The sequence below is a fragment of the Vipera berus genome (assembly GCF_964194415.1).
Source record: "Vipera berus genome assembly, chromosome: 2".
Taxonomy (NCBI): domain Eukaryota; kingdom Metazoa; phylum Chordata; class Lepidosauria; order Squamata; family Viperidae; genus Vipera; species Vipera berus.
The window spans coordinates 178,614,261-178,633,121 of NC_138203.1; the positions used below are offsets into that span (position 1 = coordinate 178,614,261).

Consider the following 18,861-nt stretch of genomic DNA (forward strand, 5'->3'; position numbering starts at 1 on the left):
TAATAATAATAATAATAATAATAATAATAATAATAATAAAAAAGTTGGAAGGGACCTTGCAGGTCATCTAGTCCAACCCCCTGCTCAGGCAGGAAACCCTATATCATTTCAGACAAATGGCTGGCCAGTCTCTTCTTAAAAACTTTCAGTGTTGGAGCATTCACCGCTTCTGGAGGCAGGTTGTTCCACTGGTTAGCTGTTCTAACTGTCAGGAAGTTTCTCCTTAGTTCTAGGTTGCTTCTCTCCTTGACTAGTTTCCATCCGTTGCTTCTTGTCCTGCTTTCAGGTGCTTTGGAGAATAGCTTGACTCCCTCTTCTTTGTGGCGGCCCCTGAGATTTTGGAACACTGCTATCATGTCACCCCTCACCCTTCTCTTCATTAAACTACACATACCCAATTCCAGCAACCGTTCCCTATGTGTTAGTTCGTAAAGAACGCCAGACTTGGCGGTTCTTCCAGTAACTTTTATGAGGACTGGTAATAAGTCACTTTTTCCAACGGTGTTTCAGTGCTTCGAATGGTTGCTAAATGAATGAATGTATGTTGAGGATTACAGGTAGCTCATTTAGTGACATTTTGAAGTTATAATGGCACTGAAAAAAGTGACTTATGACTATTTTTCACACTTATGTCCATTGCAATGTGATTTACATTTTGGCTGCTTGACAACTGACTCATGTTTATGACAGTTACAGTTTCCCGGGGTCATATAATCTCCTTTTACAAGCTTCTGATAGGCAAAATCAGTGGGGAAGCCAGCTTCACTTAACAACCTTGCTATTAACAACTGCAGTGGTTCACATAACCAATGTGGCAAGAAAAGTTGTAAAATGGGGCAAAAGTCACTGAACAAATTTCTCACTTAGCAACATAAATTCTGGGCTAAAACGTCATAAATTGAGGACTACCTGTAGTTGTATTGGGATCTTAGTGATGGCATCTAGATATTTTTTACACTGTTAAGTTTGGTCATTAGTTGTTTTTCAGATCCGTGCAACATTTATATTTGTAGATGTCCTGCAATGAATACTTAATGCTTTTATTGTATATTAAATAACACAGAAATAAGTATGCTATAGCTATGTCTCACGTCTCTGATTTTTCTAAAGAGCAATGTCTCCTTAAAGTGTCATATTCTGAATTAGCTATATGGGCTGGAAGTAAAAGATAATGCTTTCCCATGCAGGTCTGGGGATTCTCTCCAAAGAGAAAGGAGTATACATCATCACAAGAGAGCAATGAATGTGGTAAAAGGGGAAGTGGATCAAGCTTATCTGTGTGGGAGAGCTGATTTGTTCACAGGAAGTTAAGACCGGAAGGAGTACAGGAAACAGACTAAAAAGTGTTTTGTAAGTGTGCCTATCTCCAGAATTCTTGAATGCAACAAAGTTTTCCTGAGAGTGATATATTAGTGCTATGCTGTGCACATCCAAAATAAAAAGAGATCAAGAAAAGGCATTTGTTCAAATACAATGACTGGTAAGCTGGATTTGGGGACTTATGCTAATTCAGTTCTTTATGGGTGGGTGGGTGTGCGGTTTTATGTCATTTTACCACAATCTTACACAGAATGATGGATTGATCAGCCCACAAGAAGTGATTGATAAACTCAATGGGCTTCTTAAGAGATTTTGAGATTTTCTCCAAGGATTTGATGGATGTTCAGCCAAACACTAGTTGTCATTTGGAATGGCCAGGTGACTAAGGCCTTGAACTAGATTCCAGTTCCAGTCCTAAGTCATGAAAATGGGCCAGGGAGCTGACCTCTAGTTGGATCCATGTGATGGTGTTGCCCTCTGAGGAAGGAGTTGGTGTCTCCAGCTTTAAAGGAGAAGGTGGTGCATGTCCTCCTTATGAGGCCCTCCTTGGATAAATAGATAATTTTTTTCCTGTCTCTGATCTCTTTATAAGCATTGGGGAGAACCTTAAAAGTCCAGCTGCTTCTTTTGGTTCCAGCCCAGGATGGGTGGGTGATGTATGTTTTCCCACCATTGACCAGCTTTGCTATCTTGTTTAGTGTTTTCCATTTCAGTTATATATTTTAATTCTATTTTTATATGATAAGCTGCCCAATAGATTTGGTCTAAGGTAGCACGTAAATCGAATGAATACATAAATGTTTAAATCTCATTTATTTTGGAATGGAAAAGTCCCTTGGTATCACCAATTCTTCTGTGGCAATTTATTTAAGAAGTTACTTAGCAAGAATGGGATAAATAAAATAAAAATAAAATAAAATAAAAATCAAATTTTGACTAAATTTGGGGAGAGTAAAAGGGGGTACTTTTGAATGTAAGAATCCCTACCTTTTCTTCCATTATCATTGTTTCTCACATTGTTAGATTGATAGCTTTATTTGATTTTTATTGCACACTTGTGATTCCTGTTTGCCAACTGAACATTTTCTTCTTTGGCCTTCCTTTATTGGCAATTAATCCTACTCTGTATTCTAATCCTTTTCAATGTACTTTATGCAGTTGTTCGAACTCTGTTTGACATAGAATGAAGATTTACAGAATAGATGGCCAGAATCCCTGCTCAGTAGCAAAAAGCTAATGTTCCCCAATTTTGTACAGGTAGTCCTTGCCTTACAATAGTTCACTTAGTGACGATTCGAAGTTACAACAGCACAGAAAAAACTGACTTGTGACCATCTTTCACACAACCATTGCAGCATCCCCATGGTCATGTGGTGAAAATTCAGAGGCTTGGAAACTGACACATATCTATGATGATGTCCTGGGGTCATTTGATCAGTTTTTGCAACCTTCTGACAAGCAAAGTCCATAGGGAAGCCAGAGTCACTTATCAGCCATGCTACTAACATAACAGCTATAGTAATTCAATTAACAACTGTGGCAAGAAAGGTTGTAAAATGGGGCAAAATTCACTTAACTGTCTCACTCAGTAACAGAAATTTTGGGCTCAATTGTGGTTGTAATTTGAGGACCACCAGTAGTTTCCTTGAAAACTCACCACTGCTTCATGCCTTAAAATGGGATGGAATTGTTGTCCGACAGAGTAACTGGAGTAAATATGAAAACAATGCCAGTGAAGACATTGCACTACAAAATAGTTCCCCCCCCCCCACATACAGGTCTATGTAGCATATATATTCGCTGTTCTTGATCACATATTCTCTCAAACTCCACATATATGCACACACAGTGTACACTTTGTTTTCTTATACCGTATATACTTGAGTATAAGCCGACTCGAGTATAAGCCGAGACCCCCAATTTCACCCCCAAAAACTGGAAAAAGTTATTGACTCGAGTATAAGCCGATCCGCCGTTCTGCAAGCCTCTGCCGCCAGCAGAGGCTCGATCCGCCATTTTGCAAGCCTGAATACACAGGAATACCCTGTGTGGCCAAGGCTCGTCGGCAGGTCTCCGTTCCTCCTGCCGACCTTTGGGGAGGTTTGGGCGCCTCCCCAAACCTCCCCAAACCTCGGCAGGTCTCCGTTCCTGTTTGGGGAGGTTTGGGCGCCTCCCCAAACCTCGGCAGGTCTCCGTTCCTCCGCGCAGACCTGCCGACCTTTGGGGAGGTTTGGGCGCCTCCCCAAACGTCCCCAAACCTCGGCAGGTCTCCGTTCCTGTTTGGGGAGGTTTGGGCGCCTCCCCAAACCTCCCCAAACCTCGGCAGGTCTCCGTTCCTCCGCGCAGACCTGCCGACGTTTGGGGAGGTTTGGGCGCCTCCCCAAACCTCCCCAAACCTCGGCAGGTCTCCGTTCCTGTTTGGGGAGGTTTGGGCGCCTCCCCAAACCTCCCCAAACCTCGGCAGGTCTCCGTTCCTCCGCGCAGACCTGCCGACCTTTGGGGAGGTTTGGGAGCCTCCCCAAACGTCCCCAAACCTCGGCAGGTCTCCGTTCCTGTTTGGGGAGGTTTGGGCGCCTCCCCAAACCTCCCCAAACCTCGGCAGGTCTCCGTTCCTCCGCGCAGACCTGCCGACCTTTGGGGAGGTTTGGGCGCCTCCCCAAACGTCCCCAAACCTCGGCAGGTCTCCGTTCCTGTTTGGGGAGGTTTGGGCGCCTCCCCAAACCTCCCCAAACCTCGGCAGGTCTCCGTTCCTCCGCGCAGACCTGCCGACGTTTGGGGAGGTTTGGGCGCCTCCCCAAACCTCCCCAAACCTCGGCAGGTCTCCGTTCCTGTTTGGGGAGGTTTGGGCGCCTCCCCAAACCTCGGCAGGTCTCCGTTCCTCCGCGCAGACCTGCCGACGTTTGGGGAGGTTTGGGGAGGCGCCCAAACCTCCCCAAAGGTCGGCAGGAAGAACGGAGACCTGCCGAGGTTTGGGGACGTTTGGGGAGGCGCCCAAACCTCCCCAAAGGTCGGCAGGTCTGCGCGGAGGAACGGAGACCTGCCGAGGTTTGGGGAGGTTTGGGGAGGCGCCCAAACCTCCCCAAACAGGAACGGAGACCTGCCGAGGTTTGGGGACGTTTGGGGAGGCGCCCAAACCTCCCCAAAGGTCGGCAGGAGGAACGGAGACCTGCCGAGGTTTGGGGAGGCGCCCAAACCTCCCCAAAGGTTGGCAGGAGGAACGGAGACCTGCCGAGGTTTGGGGAGGTTTGGGGAGGCGCCCAAACCTCCCCAAAGGTCGGCAGGAGGAACGGAGACCTGCCGAGGTTTGGGGAGGTTTGGGGAGGCGCCCAAACCTCCCCAAAGGTCGGCAGGAGGAACGGAGACCTGCCGAGGTTTGGGGAGGCGCCCAAACCTCCCCAAACGTCGGCAGGTCTGCGCGGAGGAACGGAGACCTGCCGAGGTTTGGGGAGGCGCCCAAACCTCCCCAAACGTCGGCAAGTCTCCGTTCCTCCGCGCCCTGCCTGCCTGCTTCTTTCCGCTGCGGAAAGAAGCAGGCAGGCAAGGCGCGGAGTTTGGGGAGGTGCGCGCGCACCTCCCCAAACCTCCCCAAACTTCGGCAGGTCTCGGACGGCGGTGGCTTGGGAGAGGTGCGGGCGATCCCGGAAGCACCAAAGCCTCGGCCGCGCACAAGTCCTCGGTAAGTTTTTTTGTTGACTGGAGTATAAGCCGAAGTGGAATTTTTCAGCCCAAAAAGTGGGCTGAAAAATTCGGCTTATACTCAAGTATATACGGTAATTACATATTCCATTCTGATCTATTGTACAAATACCTACCCGATTCATGTTGTCTTTACATCTTTACAAGCATGTTTTTGCATAAATTCCATTCATACAGGCCCCCATTTAATTTGTCATATTCAGAGCTTGTCTGGCATAATGTATTTTCTTTCTATTCTTCAATCAAAAGAAAAGTATGTTGGTATGAAAAATATTGTCTCTACAATCTGTCTTTACCTCACTCTGGCAATGTGGCCCGCTCATAATTACTGTCTGAATACACTGTGCTGTAATGCAATGTGGGACAGTAATTGGCAGAATCCCTGTTTCCCTTCCTCCCACACAGCATTGTCTACCATCAAGTAAACAACGTACAGTTGGTTTCCTGAACCTGTTTTTGGACAGGTCTGGAGACTCCAAAGGCTTGCTGCCATTATCATCTGGAATATTTTCTGGGAAAATGCAGCTTTCAGGATCAATATACATTTCTTTTATCCAAGAAAGCCTGGTCAGCTTGAGTTCGGTATTTAGCACTGAGCAAGAACACTGAGAAGGGAGGAACCTGCTCTAGCGCAAGAATTGTGGGAAAGTAGGCTTGTTATGGGGTTAGGTGCAATGTCGCGTGGTTGAACGGAGAGACGGACACTTGAGCTGGGTAGTATTTCTTTATTGGATCAGGAATGAAGCTGGAGCAAAGGGGTTACCTGGCGTCTCTTTATACCTGCCCAGGTGAATGGTGACCAATAGATTTAAACCTGGGCTTCCCGCCAGTGCAGGTGGCCAATGGATTTAAACCCTGGCTTCCTGCCAGAGCTGACCATGCCCTGGGGTTGTCAACGACTCGCTCTATTCAGGCTTTCCCGCCAAAGCGGTTATAGCCTGGAGCTGTCCAGCCCCCTGCTGTGCTGACATTTCCGTGTATGCTTGAAGAGCATACACTACATTAGGGCTCAGGAAGAGAAATTGCTACTGGGTTTTTTTTCTGGCTGTATTTTCCTTGCCAAAGCAGTCCTGCCATATACAAACCTGCCATCCACAAATCCAGAGTTTCTTGCACATCCACATGAGTCTCCATGCAGAGTTTCCATTTCAGGCGGAGCAGCTGCTTCAATCTATGCAGCTACAACCGACATTTTAATATCTGCCCATTTGACTGATCACAAAGAGCTCCCAATTCAGCTTGAACTGGCAAATCTGAAGTGCCCAAGGGGGCAGGGGGGGAACCTAGAGGATCACAGCTGACTGAGTTCCAAAGAGTGGTCTTTGGCTGGCCAAGACCACTCTACCAGCTGATACAAAGCCTTCAAATTTTCCTGTGGTTGTCTGCTTAGCCCACGGGTCGGCAACCCGCGGCTCCGGAGCCACATGCGGCTCTTTGAGCCGTCTCCTGCGGCTCCCAGCCGCCCGGTGCACGCGCACCTATTCGAACGGGCAGTGGTGGGCGCGCACCTCGCCAAATGGAGAGTGGCACCGCCCGTTTGGAGAGGTGCGCGCGCACCTCCCCGAATGGGCGGAGGTGTGCGCGCACCTCCCCAAACCTTTGGAGAGGTGCGCGCGTACCTCCGCGCGAAGGGGCAGCGGCGCCGCTCTTTGAGGAAGCTGCCGCGGCCCGTCTGCAAAGCTGCCGAAAGCGGCAGCTTTGCAGACGGGCCGCGGCAGCTTTCTCGAAGAGCGGCGCCCCTGCCCATTCCGAGAGGTGCGCGCGCACCTCTCCGAACGACCGGAGGTGCGCACGCACCTCCCCAAACCTTTGGAGAGGTGCGCGCGTACCTCCGCGCGAAGGGGCAGCGGTGCCGCTCTTTGAGGAAGCTGCCGCGGCCCGTCTGCGAAGCTGCCGAAAGCGGCAGCTTTGCAGACGGGCCGTCGCCGTCGGGCAACCGGGAACCGGTTCCATCTCACTTTAAAAAAAATGGCAACCGCGTGCATCCGCGCATGCGCACAAAACCATTTTGTGCATGCGCAAAACGGTTTTTGCGCATGCGCGTGCATGGACATACGCACACGGCTCCCACTTTTTTTAATTTGTGATGGAACCGGTTCCCAGTGGCTCTTTTCCTTTTTTAGGTTGCCGACCCCTGGCTTAGCCAGTTGGGATTTCTATCTAGCCCATTGACTAGATCAGGCCTTACAACATAGTGGTGGTAGGCAGCCCATCGAGCACTCCTGTGTGGCCCACCAATGTTTTTCTTTTTTAAATAAATTTACCACCAGCAGGCATCAAGCCACTAACGAAGGATTTGAGGCCCTGTCCCAAAGCCCTTCCCATGCCTCCAGGCTTTGCCTACGTCACCAATTCTATCATTGCCACCTCTTCGGTGGTTGCTGAACAGGTGATTAGCAGGCCAGCTATTCCTTTGTGCCCCACAATTAATTTGTCATGCAGTCTTTTCTACGGATTGTGCAAGTGTGGCCTGGATCAAGATCAGCAGAGTCAAGTGCAGAACAATGGCTCAAAGGCTGGTTTGTCATCAGGAGATTGAGGAGAAGGCCGAGAAGCAGTTTTCAAGATGGACGCTGCCTACCCAGAGGAGCTCCCGATCCTACTTTTTTCTGCGGCCAGAATTTATGTTGCTAAGTGAGAAATTTGTTAAGTGAGCTTTGCCGCATTTTACAACTTTTCTTGCCACGTGAATCGTTGCAGTTGTTAAATTAAGTGAATCTGGCTTCCCCATTGACTTTGCTTGTAAGAAGGTTGCAAAAGCGTGGGACGTGGCATCCGTCCTAAACATGAACCAGTTGTCAAGCATCCGAATGTAAATCGCATGACACGGGTCATAAGTTGAAAAATGGTTCATAAGTCGGTTTTTTCAGTGTCAGTGTAACTTCGAAAGGTCCCAAAATGAACGTTTGTAAGTCGAGGACTACCTGGGAACCAAGTCCTGCTGCGATAGAACCTGGGAGCCAATGGAAGCACCTGCTTCAGCCTTTGTGCAACTCTCTAATAACCTTGGGTGCTGTAGGATGCATTGTCAGTGATTTCCTTGTTGACCAATTATCTAAGCTTAATTAATTCCAAGCATCTTGAAAAGCTCCAGCCTAATTAATGGCAATTAATTGTTTACAGTGTTTCTCAGGTTTGTAAGAACATCCCTACCTTTTTCTTTTTTTTTTTTACTACATTCCTGTGCTTGATAGTTGTCCCTGCCAGATCGGAAATTGTACGAATGCAGTTGTGCCCTGTGCCCAGCTATAAAGCCAGCTATGGCTAAGGAAAGGCAGGACTGACGCAATGCGTCCCTTTCCTCTGAGGTTATATTCACTTTCTTTCCCCTGCATTCCCCTACTTAGCTATTGCACCTGACACATGGCAACATCCCTTGCAAATCTGTCTTTGTCTAATACTGGCAGGGCTTTCATAGTGTTAACAAAGAGACAGTGTTAGGGCCTCCCTTTCCAGACTGGCCTTATAGAGGCTGCCTGTCTGGTTAACACTGATTTAAAATCGATGTTTGTTTTGAAAGGTTTTTATTTTCTTCTGCTTGCCCCTGTTGCAATCTGCAGTTGTTCCCATGCCTTCTCAACAGGTTTTGAGTCCTTGGGCTTACAAAGGCACAGTCACTTAGCATTAATTGTTTCCTGCGCAGGGCAGCCAGTACTCCCTCGGAGCCACGGTGAGGCTGTTCTTCCCAGGCAGAGCCAAGTCAGTCGCTGAAAAGGAGACCAAAGAAAAGAGACATAATGGAGTGTATTGAAGTGAGATCAGTCTCATGGGGTGGGGTGAATAGGAATGCAGAGTGGCCTGAGAGCAGAAATGAAGGAGTGTCTCATGAAATTTGGGGTCAGGAGTCTCACAAAGCTTTCTTTCCCTCTGCTTCATTCTCATGGGCGTCTACTTGAGGAACTGAGCCTGGTGGGAAATGGTGCCTTCAGAGCCTGCTGGCACTTTCACTTGATGCTTTACAGATGTTTTGCTTTTGAGGAACGCTTAATGCTTTTCCTTAGGGCTGATTTTACAACTTTTATTTTTAGCTTGCAACTTTATTACTGGAAACCAGATTTTAAATATGTGGGCATCTTAAAACTGGAATGCTGCAAAATAGCAACAATGGGCCTATTTTGTAACTACAAAACGTGATTCCTAGTTTGTACACAATCTTCTGTTTTAAAGTTACCATGTGAAAAAGTTCATTGTTTAGATAAGCCAGCAACATTCTTGGAAGTTATGTGTAAAATTTGCCCTTCCTGCTATCACGTGCACCGTATTTGCTTTTTCTTGAATTGTCAGGAGTGCTAAGAACAATGTTATGTTTGTATTATAAGGTATTATTTTGAACAGCAATACATAAATTTCATCTGTGACAACAGCTAGAAATACAGCACCAATATTAGGAATGCTTTCATATGGCCTACAAGATTTAAAAAGTGATTGATTGATTATGCGGCTTCAAACCAGAGTAAATTCTTAGTAATCACAACTTAGTCCTTCAGGTCTTCCAGTGATGCATCTAATAGAGATCTGTACTTCTGTGCTGTTTCTTATAATGTAGCTAATCCCAAATATTTTATTTCGGAGCAAAGGACAGGCATTCTGCCCATCCCCTCATTCCAGTACAGAAGCCAAATGGAGCAAAAATTGGTTGTTTGAAATGTTATCACGTGGCAGGGTCAGTTTTGATAGTGGGTTATTGATCTGGTATTCTAAAAGATTTGGGAAGCTGGAGAAGTGATTGCAGCTCCTCCTACTAATATTTCCTGGTTCCACTTTCTGCACTTGGAGTAGCTCAATAAAAGGTACTGGCATTATATATTTATTATTTTTATAAGATCTGAAGCTACTTATATGGTGACTGCTTGTGTTAGTTAATCTACCAAACAGAAACAAATCAGGTCTACTTTCCATTGTGAAAAATCCAGAAAGTGGATTTGTTCCAAAACTTCCACATCTAAGTTGGCAAGAATATTCTATCAGTCTTTTTCCAGTTTCAGCAGGTGGCTTTTGCTTTTGCAGTGGAAGTTTTAGTTCTTTGACCCTTCCGTTCTTCCAGTGCACTTTCATGAACTTTTATATCCATTCTGAGGTCACTCAAGAGTTGAGCTTCCATTTTCTCCTTCAGTTTATTACTGTGTCTGCTCTGAAGAATGCCTTGATTCTCCAGAGATAATGAGGGAAGATGGTGTTGGTGAAAAGGGGGAGATTTCATCCATGGTATCCAGTTTGTTAATGGACACTTACCATTAGGACACCTGAATCTATTTTCAGTTAGTGTAAAATCATACATCTGCACATTACTCCATTGCTGGTTTACAGTAATAAAGTTGCAAACTTAAAATAAAGTTGTAAAATCAGTGCCAAGTAAAAGTATTAATCAATTCATCCAATTGCACAGGAGCATTCATGGATACTATTGCACATAATGATTGTGTATGTTTACAAAGATGCAGATATGACAATGATACAACATTTATACATGTAAAGCAGGGGTTCCCAACCTGTGGGCCATGAGGGGTTGCAACCGAGCTGCGGAAACAGCCGGCGAGAGCGCGCGCAGGTGCATCCCCACTTGTGCGAGCAGCAGGTGAGTGTATGCGGTTGCCCCATTTGCATGAGCGGCAGACACACATGCACGCTGCTTGTGCAAATAGAGGTGCCGCTCGCATGGAACCATCCCCTCCCTCCCGCCAGTCCTCAAACACGGAAACTTTGGGGAACTCTGATATAAAGTATGAAAATAGGGGCTACATTCTAAAAAGCTTCCTTAAAAATTGAAAATAAACAATATTTAACTTCAGACCAAACTTTTATTTCTCCTTGATGCAAATGAAAAAAAAATTAAAGGATCTGCTCCTAGTTAATAGTAAGCCATAATATTAATTTGTCTACAAAGATGCCTAATAAAGAAATCATTTTATAAAAAGCCAGAGCAAAACATATGTTTTGATATAAATATTATCAGTTCAGAATGCTTACTTTCAAATAATTTAAAACAAGGTGAAGCCTAATTTTGCATTGCTGGTGAAAAACCTTATTTTACGAAGTTCAACATTTTATAACCACCAAAAGCACAAATACCATTATTCAAATTTTATAATTTGGATGTCAGTGTTTTGAAGTCTCTTTTAACCCTTTTGGAAACTCTTTATGCAAGAAATGTGATTTGAACTGAAATCGCTGTCTCATATTCACGTTTACTATATTTAATGAATTGCTTAATTAAGCCAAATTTATGGAAATCAAGACGTGTCACATACATAAATTCCCACTGTTCCTTTTTCCCTTATAGCTTGCATGTATCATAAAATGAAAAATTATAATCTATTTAAAAAGAATAATTTCTAGTGAATTATGCATATATGTTTAATACTTAGGTTCATGAACTGGAATGCAATATATATTACACAAAGCAAATGCTGGACACAATTTTCTTATTCCCAGCAGAGTAAATCTCACTGGACACATTAGATCTGTTATGGAATGACATTCCTGATTAGGTATAGGATTCAGTTTCATACAGGAAACTGCTTCTACCAAAACTTCTCACAGCCTGTTTTATTTTCTTTGGTTTCCAGTGAAGATGCGGAAAGCTGCAGAATTCTCAATATCATTGGCTTTCTGCCAGTTGGATGTGGTGCCTAAGCACGTGGCCTTGAGAGAAAAGTCAGTGGGTGCGTTTCTGAAGCGTTGCTATAAAGGAAAAGCCTACAAACAATTAATTGTACCCTCTGGTGGGGGGTTCCTGTGCCACCATATGGCACGAGAGCTGCTTACTTCTAGGACCAATGAGCACAGGCCAACTTAGAGTAATAGAATGCCAGTTCCCAGGCAAGGATATTTCAGAGCTTGCATAATAGACTCTAGCCATGGAAGGAAGCTCACTTTTCACATGCAAATCAGTTCACAGGAATGATTGTGGAATTTTGCCAGAGAGATGAGCCTCCCTGTTACTGGGTAACAATTTCTGTAAGCAATGCACAGATAGTGCAATTGCTCTTTGCACCAAAGAAGCGGGTGTGAGGAGCAGCAATTTCGTCTCCAATCTGTTTGGATTCATCTCTTCAGATTTACAGAGGACCCAACTGATTCCCAAAAGACAGAGATTAAAATAGTCCTTGTGTCTTTTCTAAATGGAAGTATTTAATTTGGTTGTACTAAAATAACTGAAGTGCAGCCCTAGTAGCCCTCTCTGGCAATTTACACATTATTCTGGGAACTTCTGCTGAAGGATGTTTTTGAAAGGTAGCCCAAATAATGGATTTCTTTGTATCTTTTAAAATGTGCTTCTGCTGTTTTCTACATTTTATTTATTTAAAACATGTATGTAGCCACCCATACTATAACAAATTCTGGGCTGATCCTAATCAAAAATTAAAACCACATTTAAACTATAAAACCCAAACATATTAGGAACAAATACTTGATGCCAAGTCAAGCTTCCAATATGTAGTCACCTCCTCTTACCCCAGGACTTGGGGAAAACAGCCAAGTCTTCAGTGCTTTATGTAAGGCTAAAAAGGGTGGAGGCTGCTGAACACCTCAAAGGAAAGGGTGTTCCATAGAGCAGGGGCTGCCCCAGAAAAGGCATGCGTCCTAGTTCCCATCAAATGGCAATGTTTAAGGGAAAGGATTAGGAACGTGCCCATCTTAACTGACCTGATTGGATAGGTAGATGGGTAGATTGGAAATTGCTTTAAAGGTGATGGACTAGCACCTTAAATTGCACCCAAAAGGAGACTGGAAGTCAGTGCAGCTCATGCAACAGAGGTGTTACATAGGTAAAATATGGGGAACTATCACTGTGCACACTGCTACCTATATTCTGGGCCAGTTTTTAAGTGGTCTTCAAGGGCAGCCCCATGTAAAGTGCATTCCAGCAATCCAAATGGGAGGTGGTGGTCCTGGAAAAAGTGCAATTGATGCAGTAGAGGAATCCATGCAAAGACCACCACTAGCTACAGGTGCCATGTGTTCCTCAAGCAAGAACTGTGAGTCCAGGGGGACCCCCAAATTGCTCACCAGCTCCATCTAGGAAAGTGCCAACCTGTCCAGATTCAGATATTGCTGGGCATAAAGGGCCAAAAACCCATAGCCATTCCATCTTGCCAGGGTTCAGTTGAAGCCAGACCCTTACAGCCACCAGACACTTGATCAACACTACAACAGCATCACTTGGGGTGGATATATATAATTGGGTATCATCAACATACTGACAATACAAGACCTTTTACCAACAGACGTTTTCCCCTAGAAGTTTGATGTAGATATTAAAAAGGAGCAAAAAAAGGCTCAAGCCCTAGGACACAAAAGGCATTACAAGGGCTTACGGCTTGACCTCTCGTCTCCTACCAAGACTGAATAGCCATGGAGGAAGAAGGAGAGCCACCATAGCATTATGCTTCACACTCCCAACCTCTGAAGCTGTTCCAGAAGGTGTTGAAAGCCACTGAAAGGTCCAGGAGGGCCAGAATAGCTGCACCACTTCCATCCCAAGCTCACCAGAGGTCATCAACAAGTGCAACCAATGCTGTTTCAGTGCTCTGCCTGGGGCTGGACTGCAAAGGGTCCAAATAATCTGCTTCATCCAAGCTCCTTTGTAGCTGTACACCAACCTCTTAACAATTTTCCTTAAAAAGATTGGATACTGGACAAAAAGTGTCCAGTACTGTGGGGTTCAAGGGAGTTTTCTTGGGAAGTGGGTGCACACGGCCTTCTACAGGGGAGCAATGTCACCTCCTTCCTGAAATAGACATTAATCATCTCTTGGGCCCCACTACATGCCATCTCCTAGGAGACCTTAACCAGCCAGGAGGGCCATAGATCCAAAACACAGGTGGCCAAGCTCATAGCACAAGAACCCTCTCCATTTCTTTAAGAGCAACCAGGTTGAACTCCTCCCAGATAACAAGGCATGTGGTCCTTTCTCCTTGCCTACAATGAAATTCTCTATGTAAGATGCAAACGAATGGAATTTAGAGGTATATGGGATGAGCAACAGCTTCAGCCATTATTACTGATAGTATATGTTTATTAAAAAAATTACCCTAAACTAGTTTGATTGTTGTGATTTGTTCCAGAGGAAGGATGATAAGGATAAAGGTTTAATCTTTACAGTATCTTAATTAAACTACAAAGCCTAGAATTCTTTTGGGGGGGAGAAGAGAAGCAATGCCAATTACATTTATCTGAAGTTATTTTTAGATTTGGAAAGCAGATGAACCTTCATAAGATGCAACAGTGCCAGGAAGAACAATTGTAGGTCTCAATTTCCCCAGCTCACTGGATTAGCAGGATGAATATCCTAAGAATCTGTATCGCTCCCCTGAAGCCTGTCTTCTATTATTATAATCTGTCCTCAAGCATTAAAAAATGCTGCTGAGGTGCTACATCTCTACGAAGTGGCTAGTACAACATTGGTTATTTATTTGATGCTGAGGGAAGCACCCCTTGGGGCCCCCTGTGGAGTGAATCTTCTTCAATCAACTTCTTCACAGCCACCAATAGCAATCCCATTTGCTGCTGTAGCAACAATAACTAGAGTTTCTGGAGGGACTCCTAATTGTGTTCAGCTGGATACTGATTTAACTGGAGTTATCTTTTCTGGGTAAATAATCAGGGATAATAGTATCTAAGCCTTGGGAAAAGAAACTCATTTTGTTGACCATGTTAGAGAGTGCACAGATGTAGAAAGGTACGAAGGAAGAGGCCAGAAGTAAACCAGGAAGAGGGGAGAGTCAAGTTGCCAGTTCTTCCAGTATCCTTATCTACATTTTTGTGGATGTTCTCCTGAGCTGACACAGAGTTCTAGGATAGATTATGGGACCGAATTAATCACATATCATAGGAGGTGCTGTGATCTGATTATTCTCCTGTTACTTATTACCGCACAATACTGAAGACATGTTCACAATCATGGGGTATCCCTCCTCCTATATCTGTACACTCAAGTTCTGTTTTCTAAATATACTGCTTTTCATTTGTGTCTATTACTGGTAAATTTCATTTTTAATTTTCAGTCTAGTTTTCAAGCTGGTCCAGACCATTACAAATGTTTTTTTTTATCTTCTAGTGTGCTGGTTAGATTTCATTGGCTTTTTTTATTTCTTCACCAGCAGCATCTCCACTTTTTCAATATTCCCACCAGAAAAAGTACTAAAGGTGAGAAAATGGAGGGAGATGCTACATTCTTGTTCGCCTTTGTCAGCTAACATGCAGCAGCAGGCATAATGCCCAGGGGTGAGCTGCCAGGGTTTGGAAAAGCAGATGCTGATGGATTAAATAATGGGATTGGTATATGCTTCATTTTTGTTCTTATGTGGGTGTGGTTGAAAGGATGCATGGCTACATATACAGGTACACGTGCCTTTATAAGGCCCAAAGCAACCAAACTCGATCATTTTGGTGATTCTGGATAAATTTGACACAGTACATATACTGTGTGTGTGCAGATTATGCATCTGTAGGTATGTGCACTCTTAATGTGTTTGCTTATTTAGCTTTACGTGCTGGATGGGGCCAAATGAACAATAGTACAATCTGATTTGATAACATTTGATAAGATTAAATAAAATAAATGATAAGTATAATCTTAGTTGTCATAAATGGGTATCGGCCAATCATAGAGATATAGCTACTCATGTTATTTTGTAAAGACGAAGAGAGAAAAGAAGTGGTTTTATCAAATTTACAGAATGGGCCTGATTTTGAACGGCTAGCCTCCTTTGTACTCCATTATATTATCAATAAACATAAATGTAGCCTGATGTAGCTATTGGATGGCTGGGGTTGGATTTCTCTCCAGATAGCATAAGTAAAGATTAGTCCTTCCATGTCATGAATTTCAGAGAGCAAAAAGTATGGAGCATCTGCTGCTTCAAGCATATGCTAGCGCCAGCTAGTAAAGCAGACAATTGGATCAGCTCTGCATTAAGCCCTAACATAGAATAGGAGACCTATAAGCATAAATTCTGTGACTGTACCATCTACAAAAAGTAACTGTTAGCATGCTGGATTTACAGATTAAGTCAACCCTTACAGGAGTAGCTGTTTCCCTTCATTTACTGAAATGCTCCTTGGCCTTTCCTCTCAGAAACAAAAACTATTTTCTTTTCTGTCAATTTGGAGCTGGGGTTCAAGAATTCTGAACACTCTCTTAAGATGTCCTTATCTGCTTTCTTCACAGAAACCCCATTCCCAGGATTCCACAAGGAAGGGGGGGCACAATTATTAAACCAGGATCTTTATACAGCACAGAAACATCCTTTATACACTCTGTTTAGTGTGAGTTCCAGTCTGATGCAATTATCTGAATCTTCAGGTTTAGCTTTTCAGAATTGTAGGTCAGGATTTCTTAGAATAATGTCTTCCAAATGTGTGCGTGATTACTGTATTTTTTAATCACATTTTATTGATTTATTAAAATGTAAAGTATGAAGAGAAATAAAAAAGTAATAGAAAACTAGGAAGGGGGGGAAGGGAAGAAAGAGGGAAGAAGAAAGAAAAAAGCATTGACTTCCAACTCGCTTTAGCACAGTAGGAATTAATAACGTTACAACCTCAACTTTACACAATAGCATATACTAGCCATTTCTATAACAACAAACCTATCTAATCAGCAGAAACAAAATCAAAGTTCTATTTTTCCCCCATTGCAAGCACAAAATCTGGAAGCAATTTCCAAATAGAAACAAAATTAAATATATTCTCTTCTTTGGATGAAGGAATCAATTTAACCATCTCTGCTTTTCCTTGCTGTGGGAAATAGTATACAGTATGCTTCTGTTTACTTATTAATTTTTGTAAACTATCATAATTTATATTAAAAGAATTCCCTATATTATTTCAAATGTTTTAACCATAAAGGGAGAAAACACTTTTTCTAAATTTTAAGTGATTGCTATATTTCTGTGCTGCTGTGTGAACAATTATTTTCTCCTAAACAGCTCGCTGCATTAAGAAACAGGCAGACTGTGCTTTCATAATTGTTTTTTAAAGTCTTATAAGGGATAGATAGAGAAGGGAAAAAAGAAAAGAGAGAGTATTAGTTCCTTTAGCCAGAAAGAAGGAGGAATCAACATGTTTATTGGAAACAATTACCCCGGCTTCAAAATATGTGAGTTATAGCAGAGGTCCCCAACCTTTTGGGTACCAGGGACCAGTTCCGTGGAGAAAGGCTTTTCCACGGACCGGAGAGTGTGTGGTTTTGTGTGCTGCCTACATCCCGCAGATGGGCTTTGTTGTTTATGCGGACCGGTTGCTGGCATTCCGCAGCCCAGTACCGGTCCACAGACCGAGGGTTGGAGACCCCTGAGTTATAGCACAACTTCTCTGGAAGCCACAAGGTCAGAGAAATGAATATGTGTGCTTTTTGAGGATTTTTCAGATCCTACAAAGGTGGTACTTGATATGACCATTTGTTTAGTGACTGTTTGAAATTATGACAGTGCTGGAAAAAGTGACTTATAAGTGGTCCTTGCACTTATGACCATCACAGTGTCCCCAAGATCACATGATCAACAATCAGGTGCTTGACAATTGGCATGTTTTTATGGGATCTCTGGGTCTCAAAATCACCATCTGCAACCTTCCTAGCCAACTTCTGACAAGCAAAGACCAGGACTGAAGCCGAATTCCCTTAACAACCATGTAATTTGTTTAACGACCATGGCAAAAGAGGTGATAAAATTGGGCAGGATCATGTGATGACTTACTTAACCACCTCATTGCTTAGCCACAGAAATTTTAGCCCCAGTTGTGTTTGTAAGTCAAGGACTACCTATAAATCCCACTCTCTTAACAATTCATTCTAGCTGAGTAAGGCAGTTATTATTCAATTCTATTTTTATAGGTACAGAAAAAAATAAGTTTTTATACTATTTTATTTTTATAGATATAGAGAAAGTGCATGAAGGATATTTGGGGTTTCAGGCAAAGCATCAGAGATTTTTGTAAACTAACAGCCTCATTCCGTTTGCTGCAATGAAATGCTGGTCCTCATGTCTTATTTTGCACATGTGGGTTTAGATCAAGGCAGCAACTACTAGTGTAGCTTTGGGTAGCTTATGCAACCACATCCTGCCCTAATCTGACATCTAACATAGCCAAGCAACGAATGTTTTCTATTGAATCACCACCAGCTATAAAACTTTTTTGAAGTAACCTTTAGAGAAACCAGCCCTAAATGACCCATAGTCTGAGAGAAGGGAATAGGAAACCAAATTATTGGACTATTTAGCTCAGTATTATATACACCAGTGTTTCTCAACCTTGGGAACTTCAACATATGCTGACTTCAACGCCCAAAATTCTTCTGCCAGCATGAATTTTCCCTGTGTTTTACTTTGAATGGAGACTGCTGGAAACCTCAGAGCTGTAGGGTAAACTAGGAAAGTTATGTAAGAAGTTATGTAAGATCCTGGACATTTCACCATATTGTTGTCCAGAAAACTACATGGAAATGTATATATTATTGTTAAAAGTCAAGCTTGATTTGAGGGAATATTTACCTTTTGTTTTTTTGTTATTTTACTACAAGATACTGGGGGTTGAAATGTGTGAAAATTATAAATGTTACTATAATTCTACCATTCTTTTTCCAAATGGGGAATGAGAAACTGGATTCATATCCCATAACTTTGCACAGTAGTGAAACAGAAAAAGCTTGCTAATCTGTGTAATATCTAAAGTATTTAAGTGTGTAATGCAATTACCATGGTGTTGGATAGCCTTTTGAGATAAAATTCTTTGGGTTCTTGCTCTCTCACTCTATTTTCTCACTCAGACTCAGACGTATATAGACAGCAGGCTTGGCTTTAACCTTTCTTGGCTTTTTCTTCTTGAAGCAATCAGTGATTC

The 18,861-nt window shown here is 43.3% G+C and overlaps 1 protein-coding gene across 1 annotated transcript in view; it reads left to right on the forward strand.

The window, feature by feature from the left end:
• Positions 1–1,387: 1,387 nt before the first annotated feature.
• Positions 1,388–18,861, forward strand: part of RNF222 (ring finger protein 222) — a gene marked incomplete at its 3' end in the record, with an annotated part of 55,502 nt that continues 38,028 nt past the window's right edge. Inside the window, exon 1 of the mRNA XM_081321980.1 lies at positions 1,388–1,480. The remainder of the gene's footprint in view (positions 1,481–18,861) is intronic.